Raw genomic sequence first — 26,845 nt, forward strand, 5'->3', positions numbered from 1 at the left:
GTGCGGATCTTACTCTGGTTGACCTACGAGGTTCAGTAACAACTTGATCTGAAGTTCCATGATCATCATCATTAACTTCCTCACTAACTGGTGTAGGCATCGCAGAAACCGGTTTCTGCGATGAACTACTTTCCAATAAGGGAGCAGGTACAATTACCTCATCAAGTTCTACTTTCCTCCCACTCACTTCTTTCGAGAGAAACTCCTTCTCCAGAAAGATTCCGAATTTAGAACCAAAAGTTTTGCCTTCGGATCTGTGATAGAAGGTGTACCCAACAGTCTCCTTTGGGTATCCTATGACGACACATTTCTCCGATTTGGGTTCGAGCTTATCAAGTTGAAGTTTTTTCACATAAGCATCGCAGCCCCAAACTTTAAGAAACGACAACTTTGGTTTCTTGCCAAACCACAGTTCATAAGGCGTCGTCTCAACGGATTTTGATGGTGCCCTATTTAACGTGAATGCGGCCGTCTCTAAAGCATAACCCCAAAACGATAGCGGTAAATCAGTAAGAGCCATCATAGATCGCACCATATCTAGTAGAGTACGATTACGACGTTCGGACACACCATTACGCTGTGGTGTTCCGGGTGGCGTGAGTTGCGAAACAATTCCGTATTGTTTCAAATGAAGACCAAACTCATAACTCAAATATTCTCCTCCACGATCAGATCATAGAAACTTTATTTTCCTGTTACGATGATTTTCAACTTCACTCTGAAATTCTTTGAACTTTTCAAATGTTTCAGACTTATATTTCATTAAGTAGATATACCCATATCTGCTTAAATCATCTGTGAAGGTGAGAAAATAATGATATCCGCCACGAGCCTCAACATTCATTGGACCACATACATCTGTATGTATGATTTCCAACAAATCTGTTGCTCTCTCCATAGTTCCGGAGAACGGCGTTTTAGTCATCTTGCCCATGAGGCACGGTTCGCAAGTACCAAGTGATTCATAATCAAGTGGTTCCAAAAGTCCATCAGTATGGAGTTTCTTCATGCGCTTTACACCGATATGACCTAAACGGCAGTGGCACAAATAAGTTGCACTATCATTATCAACTCTGCATCTTTTGGCTTCAATACTATGAATATGTGTATCGCTACTATCGAGATTCAACAAAAATAGACCACTCTTCAAGGGTGCATGACCATAAAAGATATTACTCATATAAATAGAACAACCATTATTCTCTGATTTAAATGAATAACCGTCTCGCATCAAACAAGATCCAGATATAATGTTCATGCTTAACGCTGGCACCAAATAACAATTATTTAGGTCTAAAACTAATCCCGAAGGTAGATGTAGAGGTAGCGTGCCGACCGCGATCACATCGACTTTGGAACCATTTCCCACGCGCATCGTCACCTCGTCCTTAGCCAATCTTCGCTTAATCCGTAGCCCCTGCTTCGAGTTGCAAATATTAGCAACAGAACCAGTATCAAATACCCAGGTGCTACTGCGAGCATTAGTAAGGTACACATCAATAACATGTATATCACATATACCTTTGTTCACCTTGCCATCCTTCTTATCCGCCAAATACTTGGGGCAGTTCCGCTTCCAGTGACCAGTCTGCTTGCAGTAGAAGCACTCAGTCTCAGGCTTAGGTCCAGACTTGGGTTTCTTCTCCTGAACAGCAACTTGCTTGATGTTCTTCTTGAAGTTCCCCTTCTTCTTCCCTTTGCCCTTTTTCTTGAAACTGGTGGTCTTATTGACCATCAACACTTGATGCTCCTTTTTGATTTCTACCTCCGCAGCCTTTAGCATTGCGAAGAGCTCGGGAATCGTCTTATCCATCCCTTGCATGTTATAGTTCATCACGAAGCTCTTGTAGCTTGGTGGCAGTGATTGGAGAATTCTGTCAATGACGCTATCATCCGGAAGATTAACTCCCAGTTGAATCAAGTGATTGCAGTACCCAGACATCTTGAGTATATGCTCACTGACAGAACTATTCTCCTCCATCTTGCAGCTGTAGAACTTATTGGAGACTTCATATCTCTCAATCCGGGCATTTGCTTGAAATATTAACTTCAACTCCTGGAATATCTCATATGCTCCATGACGTTCAAAACGTCGTTGAAGTCCCGGTTCTAAGCCGTAAAGCATGGCACATTGAACTATCGAGTAGTCATCAACACGTGACTGCCAGGCATTCACAATGTCTGCAGTTGCTGGCGCAGGTGGTACACCTAGCGGTGCTTCCAGGACGTAATTCTTCTGTGCAGCAATGAGGATAATCCTCAAGTTACGGACCCAGTCCGTGTAATTGCTACCATCATCTTTCAACTTTGCTTTCTCAAGGAACGCATTAAAATTCAACGGAACAACAGCACGGGCCATCTATCTACAATCAACATAGACAAGCAAGATACTATCAGGTACTAAGTTCATGATAAATTTAAGTTCAATTAATCATATTACTTAAGAACTCCCACTTAGATAGACATCCCTCTAATCCTCTAAGTGATCACGTGATCCATATCAACTAAACCATGTCCGATCATCACGTGAGATGGAGTAGTTTCAACGGTGAACATCACTATGTTGATCATATCTACTATATGATTCACGCTCGACCTTTCGGTCTCCGTGTTCCGAGGCCATATCTGTTATATGCTAGGCTCGTCAAGCTTAACCTGAGTATTCCGCGTGTGCAACTGTTTTGCACCCGTTGTATTTGAACGTAGAGCCTATCACACCCGATCATCACGTGGTGTCTCAGCACGAAGAACTTTCGCAACGGTGCATACTCAGGGAGAACACTTATACTTTGATAATTTAGTGAGGGATCATCTTATAATGCTACCGTCAATCAAAGCAAGATAAGATGCATAAAAGATAAACATCACATGCAATCAATATAAGTGATATGATATGGCCATCATCATCTTGTGCTTGTGATCTCCATCTCCGAAGCACCGTCATGATCACCATCGTCACCAGCGCGACACCTTGATCTTCATCGTAGCATCGTTGTCGTCTCGCCAATCTTATGCTTCTACGACTATCGCTACCGCTTAGTGATAAAGTAAAGCATTACAGGGCGATTGCATTGCATACAATAAAGCAACAACCATATGGCTCCTGCCAGTTGCCGATAACTCGGTTACAAAACATGATCATCTCATACAATAAAATTTAGCATCATGTCTTGACCATATCACATCACAACATGCCCTGCAAAAACAAGTTAGACGTCCTCTACTTTGTTGTTGCAAATTTTACGTGACTGCTACGGGCTTAGCAAGAACCGTTTTTACCTACGCATCAAAACCACAACGATAGTTTCTCAAGTTGGTGCTGTTTTAACCTTCGCAAGGACCGGGCGTAGCCACACTCGGTTCAACTAAAGTTGGAGAAACTGACACCCGCCAGCCACCTGTGTGCAAAGCACGTCGGTAGAACCAGTCTCGCGTAAGCGTACGCGTAATGTCGGTCCGGGCCGCTTCATCCAACAATACCGCCGAACCAAAGTATGACATGCTGGTAAGCAGTATGACTTATATTGCCCACAACTCACTTGTGTTCTACTCGTGCATATAACATCAACGCATAAAACCAGGCTCGGATGCCACTGTTGGGGAACGTATTAATTTCAAAAAAATCCTACGCACACGCAACATCATGGTGATGCATAGCAACGAGAGGGGAGAGTGTTGTCCACGTACCCTCGTAGACCGAAAGCGGAAGCGTTAGTACAATGCGGTTGATGTAGTCGTCCGTCTTCACGATCTGACCGATCAAGTACCGAACGCACGGCACCTCCGAGTTCAGCACACGTTCAGCCCGATGACGTCCCTCGAACTCCGATCCAGCTGAGTGTTGAGGGAGAGTTTCGTCAGCATGACGGCGTGGTGACGATGATGATGTTCTACCGACGGAGGGCTTCGCCTAAGCACCGCTACAGTATTATCGAGGTGGACTATGGTGGAGGGGGCACCGCACACGGCTAAAAGGTCAAACGATCAATTGTTGTGTCCTTGGGGTGCCCCCTGCCCCCGTATATAAAGGAGCAAGGGGGGAGGTGCGGCCGGCCAGGAGGAGGCGCGCCAGGAGTAGGACTCCCTCCCTTCCTTGTTGGACTAGGAGAGGAGAGGGAAGGAGAGAGGGGGAAAGGAAAGGGGGGGCGCCCCCCTCCTTGTCCAATTCGGACTTGGGGGGGGAGAGGCGCGCGGCTGCCCCTTGGCCGCCTCTCCTCTTCCACCAATTGGGCCCATGAGGCCCAATAGCCTCCAGGGGGGTTCCGGTAACCCCCCCGGTACTCCGGTATATATCCGATAACCCCCGAAACCGTTCCGGTGTCCGAATATAGTTATCCAATATATCAATCTTCATGTCTCGACCATTTCGAGACTCCTCGTCATGTCCGTGATCACATCTGGGACTCCGAACAACCTACGGTACATCAAAACATATAAACTCATAATATAAATGTCATCGAAACGTTAAGCGTGCGGACCCTACGGGTTCGAGAACTATGTAGACATGACCGAGACATGTCTCCGGTCAATAACCAATAGCGAAACCTGGATGCTCATATTGGCTCCCACATATTCTACAAAGATCTTTATCGGTCAGACCGCATAACAACATACGTTGTTCCCTTTGTCATCGGTATGTTACTTGCCTGAAATTCGATCGTCGGTATCTCAATACCAAGTTTTATCTTGTTACCGGCAAGTCTCTTTACTCGCTCCGTAATACATCATCCCACAACTAACTCATTAGTTGCAATGCTTGCAAGGCTTAAGTGATGTGCATTACCGGGAGGGCCCAGAGATACCTCTCCGACAATCGGAGTGACAAATCCTAATCTCGAAATACGCCAACCCAACAAGTACCTTTGGAGACACCTGTAGAGCACCTTTATAATCACCCATTTACGTTGTGACGTTTGGTAGCACATAAAGTGTTCCTCCGGTAAACGGGAGTTGCATAATCTCATAGTCATAGGAACATGTATAAGTCATGAAGAAAGCAATAGCAACGTACTAAACGATTGAGTGCTAAGCTAACAGAATGGGTCAAGTCAATCACATCATTCTCCTAATGATGTGATCCCGTTAATCAAATGACAACTCATGTCTATGGCTAGGAAACATAACCATCTTTGATCAACGAGCTAGTCAAGTAGAGGCATACTAGTGACACCCTGTTTGTCTATGTATTCACACAAGTATTATGTTTCCGGTTAATACAATTCTAGCATGAATAATAAACATTTATCATGATATAAGGAAATAAATAATAACTTTATTATTGCCTCTAGGGCATATTTCCTTCAGCAAATGCTAATTTTTTCCTAATCTAAGCCCTTCAAATAAAAAATTCTTCAAGGATATCTCCAAGGCTTGGGGGGGGGGGGGCACAGCCCCCAGCCCACCACATAGCTCCGTCGTTGGCCACCTGCACCAAGTTGCCGAGCATCGCACACGGCACCATGGTCAGGGCCGTCAGCGCCGAGCGGTGGATGGCTCCACTTCCACGACTGCTTCGTGCAGGTACGCACCGATAAACTTTTCTGCTCGTCCCGGATTGGCTGCTGGCTCAGACCAATACATTATGTAACGTGTCAGGGTGTGACGCCTCGGTACTCTTGGACGACATGCCATCTTCTCCGGGCGCTCCCGCTTTCGCCGGCGAGAAGACGGCGTTCGGCAATCTGAACTCGCTCCGCGGCTTCGAGCTCATTGACGTGATCAAGGCGAACGTGGAGGCTGTTGGAATTATGTGTCATGCAACTATATTTAATTACTAGGAATTACTAATATTCAGAATACCTCATTATGGAATTATACATGTATTTATGGAATTAATTTACTTGATTATCATGGAATTATCACATGTTGGAATATGCTTAAGGAAGTTGTTTGATTACCAGTGGAATACAATATACTATTTATATTGGAAAGACTATCCAGGTAGAGAGATAATCGAAAGGAGCTAGATATACTATTTACATAATTAGAGAAATTTATAATATAATATTTACATAATCAGAGGAATTTATACTCTATGACGCGTTGCTCACAAGCGCGTGCTCCGGCGACACAACGGGTAGAATCCGTTAACAGACAAATTAGATAGTGGTTGGTTTGATCTGAAGGCTATCCCAGTAAACTAGTTAAAAATACTAGGAATCTTATCTGTATAAGAGGTGTACTCTTTGGAAAGACAGTAAAAAAGTCTCCAGTCTCAATATTACGAATTATACGTGACACCACAAATAAGCACAGAGAAATAAGGATAGATCACAAACCTAAGAACTTCTAACATTGATGTCATGAGCAAAGGTTCGACCGCCACCGCTCGGATCCTAATCCGCTGTGCAACTCTGCCGTCATCGTCCGTCGCCGCTCGTGATTGCTTCCACTGCACAACTGTGCCGTCGTGGCCTTCCTCTTCACCGCAAGTCTTGATGCTTGGAATTTTCTTCTGCTATATTTTGCGCGGATGCTTCCTCGATTAGTGGTCCAAGTTCCTGATTCTTTCATGTTATACAGGAATCAATCAAGCTCTTCTAAGTACGTGTGCATCTTTGCTTTCGTCACCGGTCGCTCGTGCTACTTCGGCGAGTCGCATGCTTTGGCCGATTCGATCGGCTCACGGCGCGTTATGTAAGGAACCAAGAAATATCGTTGGCTGATTGCATCTGCTTCATGTGGATGATTTTTCTTCACGGAACTTGCCACGCCATGAACTCTTTATCGAACAGATCGGTTTCTATCCATCCCATCAACATCCGTCACACGCCGGTCTTTGTCAAAGTCAGCTGCAGTCGTCAACTCGTCGAGCCAATCATCGTTGCGTTCCTGCTACACCCTGTCGCCTGAGCTCCTCCAGCGCGCGACCCCATCACGTTCGGTCCCGTTCGTTTGGGGGCAAATTGGGGGCAAAACGGACAGACCTCATGGTCCAACGCGCGACGGCCTGAACCCATCTGATCCGTTTTGTATCTGGGCCGACCCATTTCGAGCACAAACATGCATCGGATTTGGGTTGCGGCGGACAGCAAACGGACGCGCCGCTCGTCCGCTTCGGAGCCGCGTGGCAAGCGGCCACCTATCTCCCACCGTCCAACACTAATGCGCACGCGCGGCCGGCCCCACCTGTCATCCGCCAAGGCGCGCGGTAGGCGTGCTTCTTAAATGGGAAGCCGTGGACCGGTCGCAGTCCACGCTCCACTCCAGTCGCCCGCTGCCTCCTCGAAACCCGACACCCAAACCCTAGCTCTCCCTTCCCCTTCCTCGAGGTCGCCGGCCGCCCGGAGCAATGTGCGGTGGAGCTTCGGCTGCAAGGGGGCGCACGACCACGAGGCTGGCTCGTCCTCGGGCCGCCGCCGCCGCGGCGTCAAAGAGGAGCCCGCATCACCACCACGAAGGGCCCCCACGCCTCCCGCATTCTCCATCGCCCCTGCGGCCGGCGGCGAGCGCGACCGGCACTACATTCACGCGGATGTTTGCCGTCGTTACTGGGAGACGAGGACGCCGCTCCCCTGGAGCGACGTGCACCTGCCCAATAACTGGCATTTGTCCGCGGATCGAGTGCCGATCCCGCTGGTCCCGACAAGCAGCCGTGCGCGCAGCGAGGAGATCGAACGCCGCCGTCGCCTCCTGCCAGACACGCTCTACTACGACCCCAGGTACGCCGTCGACTCCGCCCTCTGGGGCACGTGGTTCCGAGACGAGCATGACACACGGCGCGCCTCCTTCTTTGTCGGCACCTCGTCGGGGCCGCAGCGACCACGTGAGCGTCGCGCGCGTGCTCCGAGCCCTCCCAAGTGCGCGGGCGTAGGGTGGTGCGCGGCATTACGCCCACGCCGTCGCCACCACCACCTCCTCGCATGACAGAGGAGGAGGAGGCCCGGCTCCTCCAACGTGTCATGGAAGACTCCATGGACACGCACGATGAGCACCAGTGGGAGGGCCTGGTGAAGGAAATATGCCATAGAGGCAATAATAAAGTTATTATTTATTTCCTCATATCATGATAAATGTTTATTATTCATGCTAGAATTGTATTAACCGGAAACATAATACACGTGTGAATACATAGACAAACATAGTGTCACTAGTATGCCTCTACTTGACTAGCTCGTTGATCAAAGATGGTTATGTTTCCTAGCCATAGACATGAGTTGTCATTTGATTAACGGGATCACATCATTAGGAGAATGATGTGATTGACTTGACCCATTCCGTTAGCTTAGCACTTGATCGTTTAGTTTACTGTTATTGCTTTCTTCATGACTTATACATGTTCCTACGACTATGAGATTATGCAACTCCCGATTACCGGAGGAACACTTTGTGTGCTACCAAACGTCACAACGTAACTGGGTGATTATAAAGGTGCTCTACAGGTGTCTCCGATGGTACTTGTTGAGTTGGCATAGATCGAGATTAGAATTTGTCACTCCGATTGTCGGAGAGGTATCTCTGGACCCTCTCGGTAATGCACATCACTATAAGCCTTGCAAGCAATGTGACTAATGAGTTAGTTGCAGGATGATGCATTACAGAACGAGTAAAGAGACTTGCCGGTAACGAGATTGAGCTAGGTATTGAGATACCGACGATCGAATCTCGGGCAAGTAACGTACCGATGACAAAGGGAACAACGTATGATGTTATGAGGTTTGACCGATAAAGATCTTCGTAGAATATGTAGGAACCAATATGAGCATCCAGGTTCCGCTATTGGTTATTGACCGGAGATGTGTCTCGGTCATGTCTACATAGTTCTCGAACCCGTAGGGTCCGCACGCTTAAAGTTCTGTGACGATCGGTATTATGAGTTTTTGTGTTTTGATGAACCGAAGGTAGTTTGGAGTCCCGGATGTGATCACGGACATGACGAGGAGCCTCGAAATGGTCGACACGTAAAGATCGATATATTGGACGACTATGTTCGGACACCGGAAGGGTTCCGGGAGGTTTCGGACATATACCGGAGTACCGGGGGTTACCGGACCCCCCCCCCCGGGAAGCTATTGGGCCTTATGGGCCTTAGTGGAGAAGAGAGAGGGCAGCCAGGAGGTGGCGCGCGGCCCCCCTTGCCCCAATCCGAATTGGACAAAGGGAAGGGGCGGCGGCCCCCCTCTCCTTCCTTCTCTCCACCTCCTCCTTCCCCCTTCTCCTTCTTGGAATAGGAAAGGTGGGGGACAAACCTACTTGGAGTAGGATCCCCCCCCCTTGGGCGCGCCTCTCCCTTGGCCGGCCCTCTCCTTCCCCCCCCCCTTTATATACGGGGGCAGGGGCACTCCAGAGACACACAAGTTGATCATTGATCTCTCCCAGCCGTGTGCGGTGCCCCCCTCCATCATAATCTACCTCGGTCATATCGTAGCGGTGCTTAGGCGAAGCCGTGCGACGGTAGCTTCATCAACATCGTCACCACGCCGTCGTGCTGACGAAACTCTCCCTCGAGCTCTACTGGATCGTGATTTCGCGGGACGTCACCGAGCTGAACGTGTGCTGAACGCGGAGGTGCCGTACGTTCAGCACTGAGGATCGGTCGATCGTGAAGACGTACAACTACATCGACGATCTACAAGGGTATGTGGACGACACTCTCCCCTCTCGTTGATATGCATCACCATGATCTTGCATGCGCGTAGGAATTTTTTTGAAAGTACTACGTTCCCAACACCTGGAGACCATGATGGCCCTCTCTGCTGCCGGCGACGTCGCCTTCCCCGAGCTGGAGATGGTGGACGTCAAGGAGGAGGGAGGAGGTGCTGGAGGAGCCGCCCGTTGCCGCGGCCCACCCGGGCCTGGTGGGCCAGCGGTGGAGCTGGTCGTGCACAGCCACGGACATGGCCGACGCCGTGGGGGCGTGAACTGGTGCCCCACACCGCCGTGGTCACCGGAGCGTGAGACGTCGCCACGGGGGGAGGTGGTGCAGACACCTCCCACCTTCCTGCGAGCTCCCGTCTACCAGGCACCGCTGTCCCACCTTTGGACGCCGCCGGACTACGTCGACCTCGTCAGCGACGAGGACGACAACGACGACGCGTGAGAAGACGGCGACGGCCATGGCATCAACGGGCATGGCAGGAGCGCGGGGGCTGCGGTTTTCTTTTGTTTTTTATGTTAATTATATGTCTATGTGAACTATGGAACTGGACCGTTTTATGGCCGTGATGTTTAATTATGTTTATGTTTTTATGTTTGTGTTTATTTTATTTTTTTCGGTATTTTATTTTAGTTTTTGCGTTTTTTAATCACGTCCACCCGGATATGATTTGAGGTGCGGTCGCACGTTGGGCGCATCGGCAACCCAACTGCCTCAAGCGGACATAGGCGACCCCATTGCCGTCCCAAACAGACGATAATAAGCCAAAACAGACGTCTGTTTTGGCCTTAGAACCTTGTGGATATCGCTCACTTCCTGCGGCGCCTGCTTGTCCGATGACTCGCCAAGCCGAACGAGCTTGCTGCTCGGAATACTGCAGGTCGCGCCCACGCATGCTGCCCCTGCTACAACTTTCGAGTCTACGTCACGTGTTGCTTGTTATGCTGCCAAGTGCAGCTATGCTAGCCGACTGGAAGAACCACATGAACCTGTGCGGAAGTGCTTGCCATGAGGGAAGTGATGCTAATTACCAATCCTGACTAGCATCTATCAACTAGTTAAAGCTTACCGTCATTCGGCGGATCGTAGTGGCCGCGTCCGCCACTTCCATTGCATGACACGTGTCAAATGAAGGCTTGCATGTCGTTCTTTATCGAACACGCTTTCGAAACAGAGGCTATATTTCAGAAACAAATGTGGTGTTGCAATTGTTTACGACGGGTCTAGTTTTGCAACAAAGCAAAGCCCAAAAATATTTCTGCAACATGACATATGTTACAAATATTTTCCGCAACACAACTTCTGTTACAAATATTTTTACAATAGTATCTGTGTTGCAAATATTTCCGCAGCATCACCTATGATCTTTGTTGCAGAAAATATTTCTATAACAAACTCTGTTGTAAATAAAATTCTATAGATGTTTCCGCAACGCGATCTTTGTTGCGGAAAATATTATATAACAAACTTTGTTGCAAAAAAATCTACAGACGTTTCTGCAACATGCTCTTTGTTGCAGAAAATTCTACAACATAATCTATACTGAAAAAGTTAAAATGCCTGTCAGACATTTGATGACATTGGTGTGAGGGGAATTTTTTTGTTTGTGCAACAGGCCTCTTGTTGCCAAGGGAACGAGCGCACAACGCTACGTTTGTTGCAACAGGGAAAGAGCAAAGGTTTTTTCTATAACAGAAATCTTGTTTCTAAAACACAGGCCTTGTTTCAGAAAAAAAAAAACGTTCGGCAGGAGCGCAACACAAGCTTTGTTGCAAAGGTTGATGCACGCTCAATGAAAGAAGATCAGACGGTTGGCTTCCTCATGATCCTACGGCTACTAAGGCGGCGGATGTTTTCTAAATATCACCCGGCAGACGCGTAGCTGCCCCCTTATTTTATAGGATTGTAGGTTAAAGGACAAACTTGCTTGGTTGCTAATCCACTGCATGTAAATCGAAAAGGTTTCTACTCCTTGGAAGAAATTTAGGAGGACTCCACATCATAAATGCGTGGATGAACTGCAACGAGCAAAATGGTTATGCGAAAAATTATGCATAATCCGGAAAGGGATTTCACATAAATGTTATTATTGAGCATCACTTGTTTATGGAGGAATATGGGAGCCACTCGGAGGACAAGAAAATTTGCTCTTCATTTGTCGGTATGTCTATTAATGATATATATTTGGGGCTACTTTTTCAAATAGTTGAATTATGGTGTTTGTTTATATACCTCATATATTGTTAGAATCCAATGAGTTGGCATAGAACAATTCCAAAGGAAAATTGATGTACTTGGGAATTAATGCTAACTTTGATGTACTTTGGAATTGAAAATTTTGCTATGAAACCCCATTATGGAGGAAAAATATTATTGTTATAGGACACTCTATGAAACTTCAGTGTGAAGGATTTAATTATTGTTTTATATTGAAACACATTGATTATGAAATACTATTTGGAAGAGGAAGAGAGGGAATATTATTCAATGATAAAATTAGTGCTATGGAATTTCATACAATGGTCTATTCTTTCTTGATGGTCCACTAATTGGAAGTTAGCAACCCAAACTGTTATTTGGGGAAGATAACTCCATCGAGAGGAATACTGATAATGGGAACACATGCTTGGAGTTTATTATTTTTTTCATGACGACTTGGTCACATATCATGGAACTGGATCGAGTGGCTTACTAATTCTGGAATTCAAAACTTTAGTGGGAGGAATTTGTTTTTCTGAAGCGCATATATAATGTGCATTTGACTTGCACGCCTTTTCTTAAGGTGGAAGGAGATAAAAAGTTTCACATCATTTTTTTCTTCTGATATACTTATGGTATCTTTTGGACACTCCCACTAGAGGTAGATTGCTTATTTCATTTCACTCATCGATGGTTACACTTTATATGGTTATGTTTACCTTTCATTATACAAGTCAAAAGGTCTTATATTGCTAGTCACATGTTGTACTGAAGTGGAAAATCAGTTGATTAAAGATTACCAAAGTTTTAACAACCGATTGGTGGGGGAAGTACACTTCAGTATTATATCAATTGAACATGTAAAGAGCATGGAATTATTCACTACTGTAATACACCGTACACTCCACAATTGAATGGAGAAATTGAAGGTCTTTTATACTCCTTTGTTTTTTTGAAAGAAGCATTGCATACTGCCGTTTGTTGATATCATTCTTCACCTAGCACAGTCACTATGTCTTTTAGACTGGAAGGAAATCTTATATTTTGGCAGGAAATTCTCAGTTACTACAGAGTGCACGCCAGGAATTTTTCATGGTTATTCTAGTGGATCAAAGGGTGTTTAAAAAAAGGAAATATGGTGGAAAGTAGGAAAGAATTATTTTTATGATCCAGGGTGGAATTATTGACAATCATATTGGAATATAATCTTGACCCCAAAGGAAACAACAAGTGAAACTCCCGCACTAACATGCTTAGGATAAGTGGGAGGAATTAGCTTGGAATATCATGTTTGGATAATTGTTATGTGATGTTGGGGGATGTCACTCTAAATTTTAGAGGAATCACTAAATTCTCTTAAGAAAGTTCTTTTTTCATCAATGCCAACTATGGGTGGAAAAATTGTGAGAAGGAATAAACTCAAATGAGGAAGAGCATAGTTTGGGAACTTAAGGCGTGTTCGGGAGCCCTCCAACTCCTGGCTCCTTCGCCTCCAACTCTGGAGTTTGACCGAACGCTCCAGCTCCTAGAGTTTAGCGAGAGAAGCTGGCGGCGAGCGCAGTGTAGAAAACGAGGATTCGCGGAGCTGGACAAACCGAGCTCCCAGAAAAAAGAGAAGCTGGAGTTGATGGATATTACCAGCCCCTGCCACCGCCAAGTGAGTTCCTAACGTACCGGTTCGCTCACCAAGTGAGTTCCTCACGTACCGATTCGCTAGCCGACCGGGCCTATTGAAAGATCGTGGATGTCGCCTAGAGGGGGGTAATAGGCGCTTTAAAATAATTACGGTTGAGGCTTGAACAAATGCGGAATAAACCTAGCGGTTAATTTGTCGCACAAAACCTACAACAACTAGGCTCACCTATGTGCACCAACAACTTATGCTAAGCAAGAAAAACTACTTAGGTGATAGCAAGATATATGACAAGAAACAATATGGCTATCACAAAGTAAAATGCATAAGTAAAGCGCTCGGGTAAGAGATAACCGAGGCACGCAGAGACGATGATGTATCCCGAAGTTCACAACCTTGCGGATGCTAATCTTCGTTTGGAGCGGTGTGGAGGCACAATGCTCCCCAAGAAGCCACTAGGGCCACCGTAATCTCCTCACGCCCTTGCACAATGCAAGATGTCGTGATTCCACTAAGGGACCCTTGAGGGCGGTCACCGAACTCGTACAAATGGCAACCCTTGGGGGCGGTCACCGAACCCGTACACTTTGGCAACCCTTGGGGGCGGTCACCGGAACCCGTCAAATTGTTCGGGGCGATCTCCACAACCTAATTGGAGACCCCGACGCTTGCCCGGAGCTTTACACCACAATGATTGAGCTCCGAACACCACCAACCGTCTAGGGCGCCCAAGCACCCAAGAGGAACCAGCTCAAGGGTACCAAGCACCCAAGAGTAATAAGCTTCTCAAATTGTAACTTCCACGTATCACCATGGAGAACTCAAACCGATGCACCAAATGCAATGGCAAGGGGACACGGGGTGCCCAAGTCCTTCTTTCTCAAATCCCACCGAAGCAACTAATGCTAGGGAGGAAAATGAGAGGAAGAACAAGAAGTAGAACACCAAGAACTCAAAGATCTAGATCCAAGGGGTTCCCCTCACATAGAGGAGAAAGTGATGGGGGAAGAACACAAGCTCAAAGGATAAGGTTCATTGGGGAAGAAGACCCCCTTTTATAGGTGGGGGAAAATCCAACCGTTATGGTCACAACCCGCACCGAGCGGTACTACCGCTCCAAGGAGCGGTACTACCGCTAGGGCGGTAGTAGCCCTTTGAAACACAACAGCGAGGAAGCAAAAAAGCCAGAAGAACCGTCGGAGCGGTAGTACCGCTTGACCTCACGGTACTACCGCTAGGGGTAGCGGTACTACTGCTTGCGAGCGGTACTAAAAAATTACATCCGTGCCTACCACCGCTGGACTTGTGACGAGTTTTTGGTCCCAAGCGGAAGTAGCCACGGAAGTAGCCGCGGTAGTCCTGCTCCAAGCGCTAGTACCGCTCCCAAGAGCGGTAGTAAAAAATTACATCCGCTCCTGTCCGCAGTAGTGCCGCTGCAGCCTTTTCAGAACACCAAAACTGACACAACTTCTGCAAACGGACTCCGAATTTGACGAAACCAAGTTTGTTGGAAAGCTAGCGACAAGGGATAACACAATCTTGATAGAAATACCAATAAGAAGCAAATGAGAAAAGGCCCAAAATAAAATGGTGAGAACCCTTCCTCGGATATGACCGGTAAAACCTCCAACATCGAAAACATCATAGAAGACGCATGCAAACTCCGTTTTCGATGAACTCAAGCTTGTCATCAAGATGACCATAAGCTCTAAGACTCACAAAGAGAACCAAACAAGAACCAAGAAACATGATGCAAGGATGCAATGGTTTGAGCTCTCGACGAACGATACGATCAAGCTACTCACTTGAGAGCCCCCTTGATAGTACGGCTATCGATCCTATAACCCGGTCTGCCAACTACCACCATGAGACCGGTAAAATAGAAAACCTATCAAGGGCAAACCTTTGCCTTGCACATGGTCCACTTGAGCTAGATGATGACGATCTTGACTCCCTCAAGTTGGACCACTTTTCTTGATTGCGTTGGCTCAATGAAGACTAGATGATTACTCCCCCATAGTCCACTATGGGTGAGCCACTCTTCGGCACATCTTCACAAGTCCATTGTGACCACAATGGACGGCAAGCTTCAAGCACTTGATCTCTTCGTGATGCTCCACTTGAACTTGCACACGACAATCTTGATGACGATCACCACTTGATGTCATCCTCTCCATGGGTTGAGTGATATCTTCCTCTTGACGCAAGCCCATGAACACGTACCTAACCCCACATAGAACTCTCACATAGACCATGGGTTAGTACACAAAGCACAATGGACAATGCTTGCCATACCATGGGATCACCTGATCCCTCTCGGTACATCTTCTACGCTTTGTGAGTTGATCAACTTGATTCACTCTTGACTTAGTCTTGATCAACCTAGAATCTTTCCAAGTCTCTTCATTTGGATGATGTCTTGAAGGTAAACATGAATGATCACACAATCTTCTTCTTCAAGACATGCTTGCAATAAGCTCAACTCTCACATGACCAATCTTTGGATAATTCCTTAATAGCACCTTGGTCAACACAAACTCTCCTTGAAACCAACACATGTACTCCAAGAAAATCCTATGGACAAAACCTTCAAATATAACTCAAGGCAACCATTAGTCCATAGAGATTGTCGTCAATTACTAAAACCAAACATGGGGGCACCACATGTTCTTTCAATCTCCCCCATTTTGGTAATTGATGATAATCACTTTCAAGACAGTTTATATAAGGAATTATGCATCACCATGCAATGCAACAACCAATGATGCATGAGTAAGAGATGCAAATGCTTAGGAACAAAACCAAAGCAAGAGGAGAGAGTTCTCTAAACTTCTCCACAAAACTCTCTGAAACTTCTCCCCCATTGGCATCAATTGCCAAAATGGGAGAAAAGCTTAGAAGGCCAATATAAATTGTGTTCCTCCATAATTTGTGTATTTCTCAACAAGAGAGTGGAATGCAATACACAAGTTTGACGGTAAATACTAGGAGGAAAACAAACTATATTCAGGCCCAAAGTTTACAAAAGAAAGATATGCCACAAAGACAGAAGAAAGAGAGAAACAAGCAAACAAGCAATCAAAAGATACCAATTGAAGCAAGCAATCAAGGAATATCAATTGAGCCAACTAGACCAATGATCCTACGTGCCACATGAATGAAATAAATTATGATATGAGCAAAGGAGTGTTCTAGAGAAACTAGAGAAGCTCCCCATGATTTGTGCACAATTTAGTTGTAACTGGATACAATGAGCACAAAATAGGATCGTCACTGCCCCAAGATCAATAGAACCTCACGACAAGTGCAAGAGAGCAACAGAGTGTTCTAAAGACATTAGTGAAGCTCTCCATGATTTGTGCACTTCTTACAATATTTGCATTAGGATACCGAGTGCACAAAATAGGATCATCACTCCCCGAAAATCAATAGAAACTCACAACAAGTGCAAGTGAGCATATAGGAAACAAAGCCTAGCACTTGCAACAAACAAATGGTTGAGCAACATATAAAAGAGGCAACTTAAGAGTAGGCTCAACCAAAATGATGTGTGTGAGTCATGGCAAAGCACTTGAGAAGACTAATGTACGAATGAGCATTAAGCATCAACATAGTCTTGGATAGTGGAGATACAAGGTGCATGACATGTCCTCCCCACACACACCAAGCAAAAGGGTTCACAAGCACACTAAAAATGCAAAATGAATAACCAACACTTGTGACAACCCATGGTGAAGATAGAAGATGAAAGCCTCATCAAGACGAGGGATACCAATTAAGATGGCAAAAGCCTCGTAGAGATAAGCATGAGGAAAATAATCTTCACCACACAGGAGTGCATCAAGATGCAACGAGATAAGACATGCACTCAAGGCAAAAGCTTTCACGGAGCCACCAAAGAAATAACAAGAAAGACAAGGTGGACGTGAAAGAAAGGATATCATCTAGAGATGTAATTTCTCTCAAGTGTATAAGGTTCTAGGTAGACAAGATCATGATGATATATATCTACAAAGAAGGATGTACACCCGAAATAGTTACAACACGAAGGAACAAGATATCCAAAAGGAAGTCATAGATATACCAATAAGATATTTGCTTGGAAGCATAGCACATGGCTAGATATGGTATTATTGTACATAAATGAATTCCTACCACACAACCATCAAAGACATCACAACTAGCAACAAGAGATCACTGTTGGGATGCTTTGAGAAAGGAAACAAGTATCACAAGAGAAAATGAATAACATGCCATGATACAACCTACACAAGGTTGATGCAAGAAATGTGTGCATGAAGTATATGAAGATACTTGTTACCGAGTTAACGTTGGAAGGATGTGGTAGATACCAATTGTAGGTACAAAGTAGTTCATTGATCATCCTAGCTTGACTCCAAAAAGCACATGGTGACAACACCTTCCTTGTGAGTGAGCCGAGCATCCAATGCATCTCCAATTGTTCCTAGAACAACAACACAAACAAAATGGTACCCAAACTCATTGGGACCAAAGAGTTAGAAATACCAACAATACATAGGACAAACTCCACATAAATATGTGCATATAGATATGGAAATGAAATTTATGCACATCTCATCCAATTTGAGACTTGGTGGAGTTTCCCCTATATATTGGGTCAAAGAGAGAAAGCATGCCACGGAAACTACATGAAGTTAATATGCATGCTCAAGACTTTCAAGAACCGATACCAAAATACAAGGAAATACCAAGTGAAAAGTGTTGGGGAACGTAGTAATTTCAAAAAAAAATCTACGCACACGCAAGATCATGGTGATGCATAGCAACGAGAGGGAGAGTGTTGTCCACGTACCCTCGTAGACCGAAAGCGGAAGCGTTAACACAACGCGGTTGATGTAGTCGTACGTCTTCACGATCCGACCGATCAAGTACCGAACGTACGGCACCTCCGAGTTCAGCACACGTTAAGCTCGATGACGTCCCTCGAACTCCGATCCAGCCGAGTGTTGAGGGAGAGTTTTGTCAGCACGACGGCGTGGTGACAATGATGATGTTCTACTCACGCAGGGCTTCGCCTAAGCACCGCTACGATATTATCGAGGTGTAATATGGTGGAGGGGGGCACCGCACACGGCTAAGAGATCAATGATCAATTGTTGTGTCTATGGGGTGCCCCCCTGCCCCCGTATATAAAGGAGCAAGGGGGAGGCGGCCGGCCTAGGAGGAGGGCGCGCCAAGGGGGGAGTCCTACTCCCACCGGGAGTAGGACTCCTCCTTTCCTTGTTGCAGTAGGAAAAGGGAAGGGAGAAGGAGAAAGAAGGAAGGGGGCGCCCCCCCTCCCTAGTCCAATTCGGACTAGTCCATGGGGAGGGGTGCGGCCACCCTTTGGGCCCTTTCTCTCCTTTCCCGTATGGCCCATTAAGGCCTAATACGAATTCCCGTAACTCTCTGGTACTCCGAAAAATACCCGAATCACTCGGAACCTTTGCGATGTCCGAATATAGTCGTCCAATATATCGATCTTTACGTCTCGACCATTTCGAGACTCCTCGTCAAGTCCCTGATCTCATCCGGGACTCCGAACTCCTTCGGTACATCAAAACACATAAACTCATAATATAACCATCATCTAACTTTAAGCGTGCGGACCCTACGGGTTCGAGAACTATGTAGACATGACCGAGACACGTCTCCGGTCAATAACCAATAGCGGAACCTAGATGCTCATATTGGCTCCCACATATTCTACGAAGATCTTTATCGGTCAGACCGCATAACAACATACGGTGTTCCCTTTGTCATCGGTATGTTACTTGCCCGAGATTTGATCGTCGGTATCTTAATACCTAGTTCAATCTCGTTACCGGCAAGTCTCTTTACTCTTTCCGTAATACATCATCCCGCAACTAACTCATTAGTTACAATGCTTGCAAGGCTTATAGTGATGTGCATTACTGAGTGGGCCCAGAGATACCTCTCCGACAATCGGAGTGACAAATCCTAATCTCGAAATACGCCAACCCAACAAGTACCTTTGGAAGCACCTGTAGAGCACCTTTATAATCACCCAGTTACGTTGTGACGTTTGGTAGCACACAAAGTGTTCCTCCGGTAAACGGGAGTTGCATAATCTCATAGTCATAGGAACATGTATAAGTCATGAAGAAAGCAATAGCAACATACTAAACGATCGAGTGCTAAGCTAACGGAATGGGTCAAGTCAATCACATCATTCTCCTAATGATGTGATCTCGTTAATCAAATCACAACCCATGTCAATGGCTAGGAAACTTAACCATCTTTGATCAACGAGCTAGTCAAGTAGAGGCATACTAGTGACACTCTGTTTGTCTATGTATTCACACATGTATTATGTTTCCGGTTAATACAATTCTAGCATGAATAATAAACATTTATCATGATATAAGGAAATAAATAATAACTTTATTATTGCCTCTAGGGCATATTTCCTTCAGTCTCCCACTTGCACTAGAGTCAATAATCTAGTTCACATCGCCATGTGATTTAACATCAATAATTCACATCACCATGTGATTAACACCCATAGTTCACATTGTCATGTGACCAACACCCAAAGGGTTTACTAGAGTCAATAATCTAGTTCACATTGCTATGTGATTAACACCCAAAGATTACTAAGGTGTGATCATGTTTTGATTGTGAGATAATTTTAGTCAACGGGTCTGTCACATTCAGATCCGTAAGTATTTTGCAAATTTCTATGTCTACAATGCTCTGCACGGAGCTACTCTAGCTAATTGCTCCCACTTTCAATATGTATCTAGACCGAGACTTAGAGTCATCTAGATTAGTGTCAAAACTTGCATCGACGTAACCCTTTACGACGAACCTTTTGTCACTTCCATAATCGAGAAACATATCCTCATTCCACTAAGGATAATTTTGACCGCTGTCCAGTGATCTACTCCTAGATCACTATTGTACTCCCTTGCCAAAATCAGTGTAGGGTATACAATAGATCTGGTACACAGCATGGCATACTTTATAGAACCTATGGCCAAGGCATAGGGAATGACTTTCATTCTCTTTCTATCTTCTGCCGTGGTCGGGCTTTGAGTCTTACTCAATTTCACACCTTGTAACACAGGCAAGAACTCTTTCTTTGACTGTTCTATTTTGAACTACTTCAAAATCTTGTTAAGGTATGTACTCATTGAAAAAACTTATCAAGCGTCTTGATCTATCTCTATAGATCTTGATGCTCAATATGTAAGCAGCTTCACCGAGGTCTTTCTTCGAAAAACTCCTTCCAAACACTCCTTTATGCTTTGCAGAATAATTCTACATTATTTCCGATCAACAATATGTCATTCACATATACTTATCAGAAATGCTGTAGTGCTCCCACTCACTTTCTTGTAAATACAGGCTTCACCGCAAGTCTGTATAAAACTATATGCTTTGATCAACTTATCAAAGCGTATATTCCAACTTCGAGATGCTTGCACCAGTCCATAGATGGATCGCTGGAGTTTGCATATTTTGGTAGCACCTTTAGGATTGACAAAACCTTCTGGTTGCATCATATACAACTCTTCTTTAATGAATCCATTACGGAATGCAGTTTTGTTTATCCATTTGCCAGATTTCATAAAATGCGGCAATTGCTAACATGATTCGGACAGACTTAAGCATCGCTGCGAGTGAGAAAATCTCATCGTATTCAACACTTTGAACTTTGTCAAAAGCCTTTTTCCGACAAGTCTAGCTTTGTAGATAGTAACACTACTATCAGCGTCCGTCTTTCTCTCGAAGATCCATTTAATCTCAATGGCTCGCCGATCATTGGGCAAGTCAATCAAAGTCCATACTTTGTTCTCATATATGAATCTCATCTCAGATTTCATGGCCTCAAGCCATTTCGCGGAATCTGGGCTCATCATCGCTTCCTCATAGTTCGTAGGTTCGTCATGGTCTAGTAACATAACCTCCAGAACAGGATCACCGTACCACTCTGGTGCGGATCTTACTCTGGTTGACCTACGAGGTTCAGTAACAACTTGATCTGAAGTTTTATGATCATCATCATTAACTTCCTCACTAATTGGTGTAGGTGTCACAGGAACCGGTTTCTGTGATGAACTACTTTCCAATAAGCGATGAGGTACAGTTACCTCATCAAGTTCTACTTTCCTCCCACTCACTTCTTTTGAGAGAAACTCCTTCTCTAGAAAGGATCCCTTCTTAGCAACGAATGTATTGCCTTCGGATCTGTGATAGAAGGTGTACCCAACTGTCTCCTTTGGGTATCCTACGAAGACACATTTCTCCGATTTGGGTTTGAGCTTTATCAGGATGAAACCTTTCCACATAAGCATCGCAACCCCAAACTTTAAGAAACGACAACTTTGGTTTCTTGCCAAACCACAGTTCATAAGATGTCGTCTCAACGGATTTAGACGGTACCCTATTTAACGTGAATGCAGCTGTCTCTAATGCATAACCCCAAAACGATAGTGGTAGATCGGTAAGAGACATCATATATCGCACCATATATAATAAAGTACGGTTACGATGTTCGGACACACCATTACACCGTGGTGTTCCAGGTGGCGTGAGTAGTGAAACTATTTCACATTGTTTTAACTGAAGGCCAAACTCGTAACTCAAATACTCTTCTCCACGATCAGATCGTAGAAACTTTATTTTCTTGTTACGATGATTTTCCGCTTCACACTGAAATTATATGAACTTTTCAAATGTTTCAGACTTCTGTTTCATTAAGTAGATATACCCATATCTGCTCAAATCTTCTGTGAAGGTCAGAAATTAATGATACCTGCTACGAGCCTCAATATTCATCGGACCACATACATCTGTATGTATGATTTCCAACAAATCTGTTGCTCTCTCCATAGTTCCAGAGAACGGCGTTTTAGTCATCTTGCCCATGAGGCACGGTTCGCAAGCATCAAGTGATTCCAAAAACCCATCAGCATGGAGTTTCTTCATGCGCTTTACACCAATATGACCTAAACGGCAGTGTCACAAATAAGTTGCACTATCATTATTAACTTTGCATCTTTTTGGCTTCAATATTATGAATATGTGTATCACTACGATCGAGATCCAACGAACCATTTTCATTGGGTGTGTAACCATATAAGGTATTATTCATGTCAATAGAACAACAATTATTCTCTAATTTAAATGAATAACCGTATTGCAACAAACATGATCAAATCATATTCATGCTCAATGCAAACACCAAATAACACTTATTTAGGTTCAACACTAATCCCGAAAGTATAGGGAGTGTGCGATGATGATCATATCAATCTTGGAACCACTTCCAATACACATCGTCACTTCATCCTTAACTAGTTTATGTTCATGCAACTCCCGTTTCGAGTTACTACTCTTTAGCAACTGAACTAGTATCAAATACTGAGGGGTTGCTATAAACACTAGTAAGTACACATCAATAACATGTATATCCAATATACCTTTGTTCACTTTGCCATCCTTCTTATCCACTAAATACTTGGGGCAGTTCCGCTTCCAGTGACCAGTCCCTTTGCAGTAGAAGCACTTAGTCTCGGGCTTAGGTACAGACTTGGGCTTCTTCGCTTGAGTAGCAACTTGCTTGCCGTTCTTTTTGAAGTTCCCCTTCTATCCCTTTGCCCTTTTCTTGAAACTAGTGGTCTTGTTAACCATCAACACTTGATGCTCTTTCTTGATTTCTACCTTCGTCGATTTCAGCATCGCGAAGAGCTCGGGAATTACTTTCGTCATCCCTTACATACTATAGTTCATCATGAAGTTCTACTAACTTGGTGATGGTGACTAGAGAATTCTGTCAATCACTATTTTATCTGGAAGATTAACTCCCACTTGATTCAAGCGATTGTAGTACCCAGACAATCTGAGCACATGCTCACTGCTTGAGCTATTCTCCTCCATCTTTTAGCTATAGAACTTGTTGGAGACTTCATATCTCTCAACTCGGGTATTTTCTTGAAATATTAACTTCAACTCCTGGAACATCTCATATGGTCCATGACGTTCAAAACGTCTTTGAAGTCCCGATTCTAAGCCGTTAGCATGGTGCACTAAACTATCAAGTAGTCATCATACTGAGCTAGCCAAACGTTCATAACGTCTGCATCTGCTCCTGTAATAGGTATGTCACCTAGCGGTGCATCAAGGACATAATTCTTCTGTGCAGCAATGAGGATAATCCTCAGATCACGGATCCAATCCACATCTTTGCTACTAACATCTTTCAACATAATTTTTCTCTAGGAACATATCAAAAATAAACACAGGGAAGCAACAACGCGAGCTACTGATCTACAACATAATTTGCAAAATACTATTAGGACTAAGTTCATGATAATTTTAAGTTCAATTAATCATATTACTTAAGAACTCCCACTTAGATAGACATCCCTCTAATCCTCTAAGTGATCACGTGATCCATATCAACTAAACCATAACCGATCATCACGTGAAATGGAGTAGTTTTCAATGGTGAACATCACTATGTTGATCATATCTACTATATGATTCACGCTCGACCTTTCGGTCTCAGTGTTCCGAGGCCATATCTGCATATGCTAGGCTCGTCAAGTTTAACCTGAGTATTCTGCGTGTGCAAAACTGGCTTGCACCCGTTGTAGATGGACGTAGAGCTTATCACACCCGATCATCACGTGGTGTCTGGGCACGACAAACTTTGGCAACGGTGCATACTCAGGGAGAACACTTTTATCTTGAAATTTAGTGAGAGATCATCTTATAATGCTACCGTCAATCAAAGCAAGATAAGATGCATAAAAGATAAACATCACATGCAATCAATATAAGTGATATGATATGGCCATCATCATCTTGTGCTTGTGATCTCCATCTCCGAAGCACCGTCATGATCACCATCGTCACCGGCGCGACACCTTGATCTCCATCGTAGCATCGTTGTCGTCTCGCCAACTATTGCTTTTACGACTATCGCTACCGCTTAGTGATAAAGTAAAACAATTACATGGCGATTGCATTTCATACAATAAAGCGACAACCATATGGCTCCTGCCAGTTGCCGATAACTCGGTTACAAAACATGATCATCTCATACAATAAAATATAGCATCATGTCTTGACCATATCACATCACAACATGCCCTGCAAAAACAAGTTAGACGTCCTCTACTTTGTTGTTGCAAGTTTTACGTGGCTGCTACGGGCTTAGCAAGAACCGTTTTACCTACGCATCAAAACCACAACGATAGTTTGTCAAGTTGGTGTTGTTTTAACCTTCGCAAGGACCGGGCGTAGCCACACTCGGTTCAACTAAAGTGAGAGAGACAGACACCCGCCAGCCACCTTTAAGCAACGAGTGCTCGCAACGGTGAAACCAGTCTCGCGTAAGCGTACGCGTAATGTCGGTCCGGGCCGCTTCATCTCACAATACCGCTGAACCAAAGTATGACATGCTGGTAAGCAGTATGACTTATATCGCCCACAACTCACTTGTGTTCTACTCGTGCATATAACATCAACGCATAAAACCAGGCTCGGATGCCACTGTTGGGGAACGTAGTAATTTCAAAAAAAAATCTACGCACACGCAAGATCATGGTGATGCATAGCAACGAGAGGGGAGAGTGTTGTCCACGTACCCTCGTAGACCGAAAGCGGAAGCGTTAACACAACGCGGTTGATGTAGTCGTACGTCTTCACGATCCGACCGATCAAGTACCGAACGTACGGCACCTCCGAGTTCAGCACACGTTCAGCTCGATGACGTCCCTCGAACTCCGATCCAGCCGAGTGTTGAGGGAGAGTTTCGTCAGCACGACGGCGTGGTGACAATGATGATGTTCTACCGACGCAGGGCTTCGCCTAAGCACCGCTACGATATTATCGAGGTGTAATATGGTGGAGGGGGGCACCGCACACGGCTAAGAGATCAATGATCAATTGTTGTGTCTATGGGGTGCCCCCTGCCCCCGTATATAAAGGAGCAAGGGGGGAGGCGGCCGGCCTAGGAGGAGGGCACGCCAAGGGGGGAGTCCTACTCCCACCGGGAGTAGGACTCCTCCTTTCCTTGTTGGAGTAGGAAAAGGGAAGGGAGAAGGAGAAAGAAGGAAGGGGGCGCCCCCCTCCCTAGTCCAATTCGGACTAGTCCATGGGGAGGGGTGCGGCCACCCTTTGGGGCCTTTCTCTCCTTTCCCGTATGGCCCATTAAGGCCCAATACGAATTCCCGTAACTCTCCGGTACTCCGAAAAATACCCGAATCACTCGGAACCTTTGCGATGTCCGAATATAGTCGTCCAATATATCGATCTTTACGTCTCGACCATTTCGAGACTCCTCGTCAAGTCCCTGATCTCATCCGGGACTCCGAACTCCTTCGGTACATCAAAACACATAAACTCATAATATAACCGTCATCTAACTTTAAGCGTGCGGACCCTACGGGTTCGAGAACTATGTAGACATGACCGAGACACGTCTCCGGTCAATAACCAATAGCGGAACCTGGATGCTCATATTGGCTCCCACATATTCTACGAAGATCTTTATCGGTCAGACCGCATAACAACATACGGTGTTCCCTTTGTCATCGGTATGTTACTTGCCCGAGATTCGATCGTCGGTATCTTAATACCTAGTTCAATCTCGTTACCGGCAAGTCTCTTTACTCGTTCCGTAATACATCATCCCGCAACTAACTCATTAGTTACAATGCTTGCAAGGCTTATAGTGATGTGCATTACTGAGTGGGCCCAGAGATACCTCTCCGACAATCAGAGTGACAAATCCTAATCTCGAAATACACCAACCCAACAAGTACCTTTGGAAGCACCTGTAGAGCACCTTTATAATCACCCAGTTACGTTGTGACGTTTGGTAGCACACAAAGTGTTCCTCCGATAAACGGGAGTTGCATAATCTCATAATCATAGAAACATGTATAAGTCATGAAGAAAGCAATAGCAACATACTAAACGATCGAGTGTTAAGCTAACGGAATGGGTCAAGTCAATCACATCATTATCCTAATGATGTGATCTCGTTAATCAAATCACAACCCATGTCAATGGCTAGGAAACTTAACCATCTTTGATCAACGAGCTAGTCAAGTAGAGGCATACTAGTGACACTCTGTTTGTCTATGTATTCACACATGTATTATGTTTCCGGTTAATACAATTCTAGCATGAATAATAAACATTTATCATGATATAAGGAAATAAATAATAACTTTATTATTGCCTCTAGGGCATATTTCCTTCAAAAAGAATACCAAATGAAGAAATCATCACTTGGAAGATATCATTGAAAGATACATCAAGGAATGAGATATCCATTGGAACCCACAAAATGATATCAAACTCCCAAAAGAGAGGATGGTTCCAAACAAACCAAGCTCTCTACAAAGTTTCATGAT

At 44.9% G+C, this 26,845-nt stretch overlaps 1 pseudogene; it reads left to right on the forward strand.

Annotated features, from left to right (window-relative positions):
• Window positions 1-5,459: 5,459 nt before the first annotated feature.
• Window positions 5,460-26,845, forward strand: part of LOC123171138 (cationic peroxidase 1-like) — a 40,215-nt pseudogene continuing 18,829 nt past the window's right edge.

Source organism: Triticum aestivum, chromosome 7D (genome assembly GCF_018294505.1).
Source record: "Triticum aestivum cultivar Chinese Spring chromosome 7D, IWGSC CS RefSeq v2.1, whole genome shotgun sequence".
NCBI lineage: Eukaryota > Viridiplantae > Streptophyta > Magnoliopsida > Poales > Poaceae > Triticum > Triticum aestivum.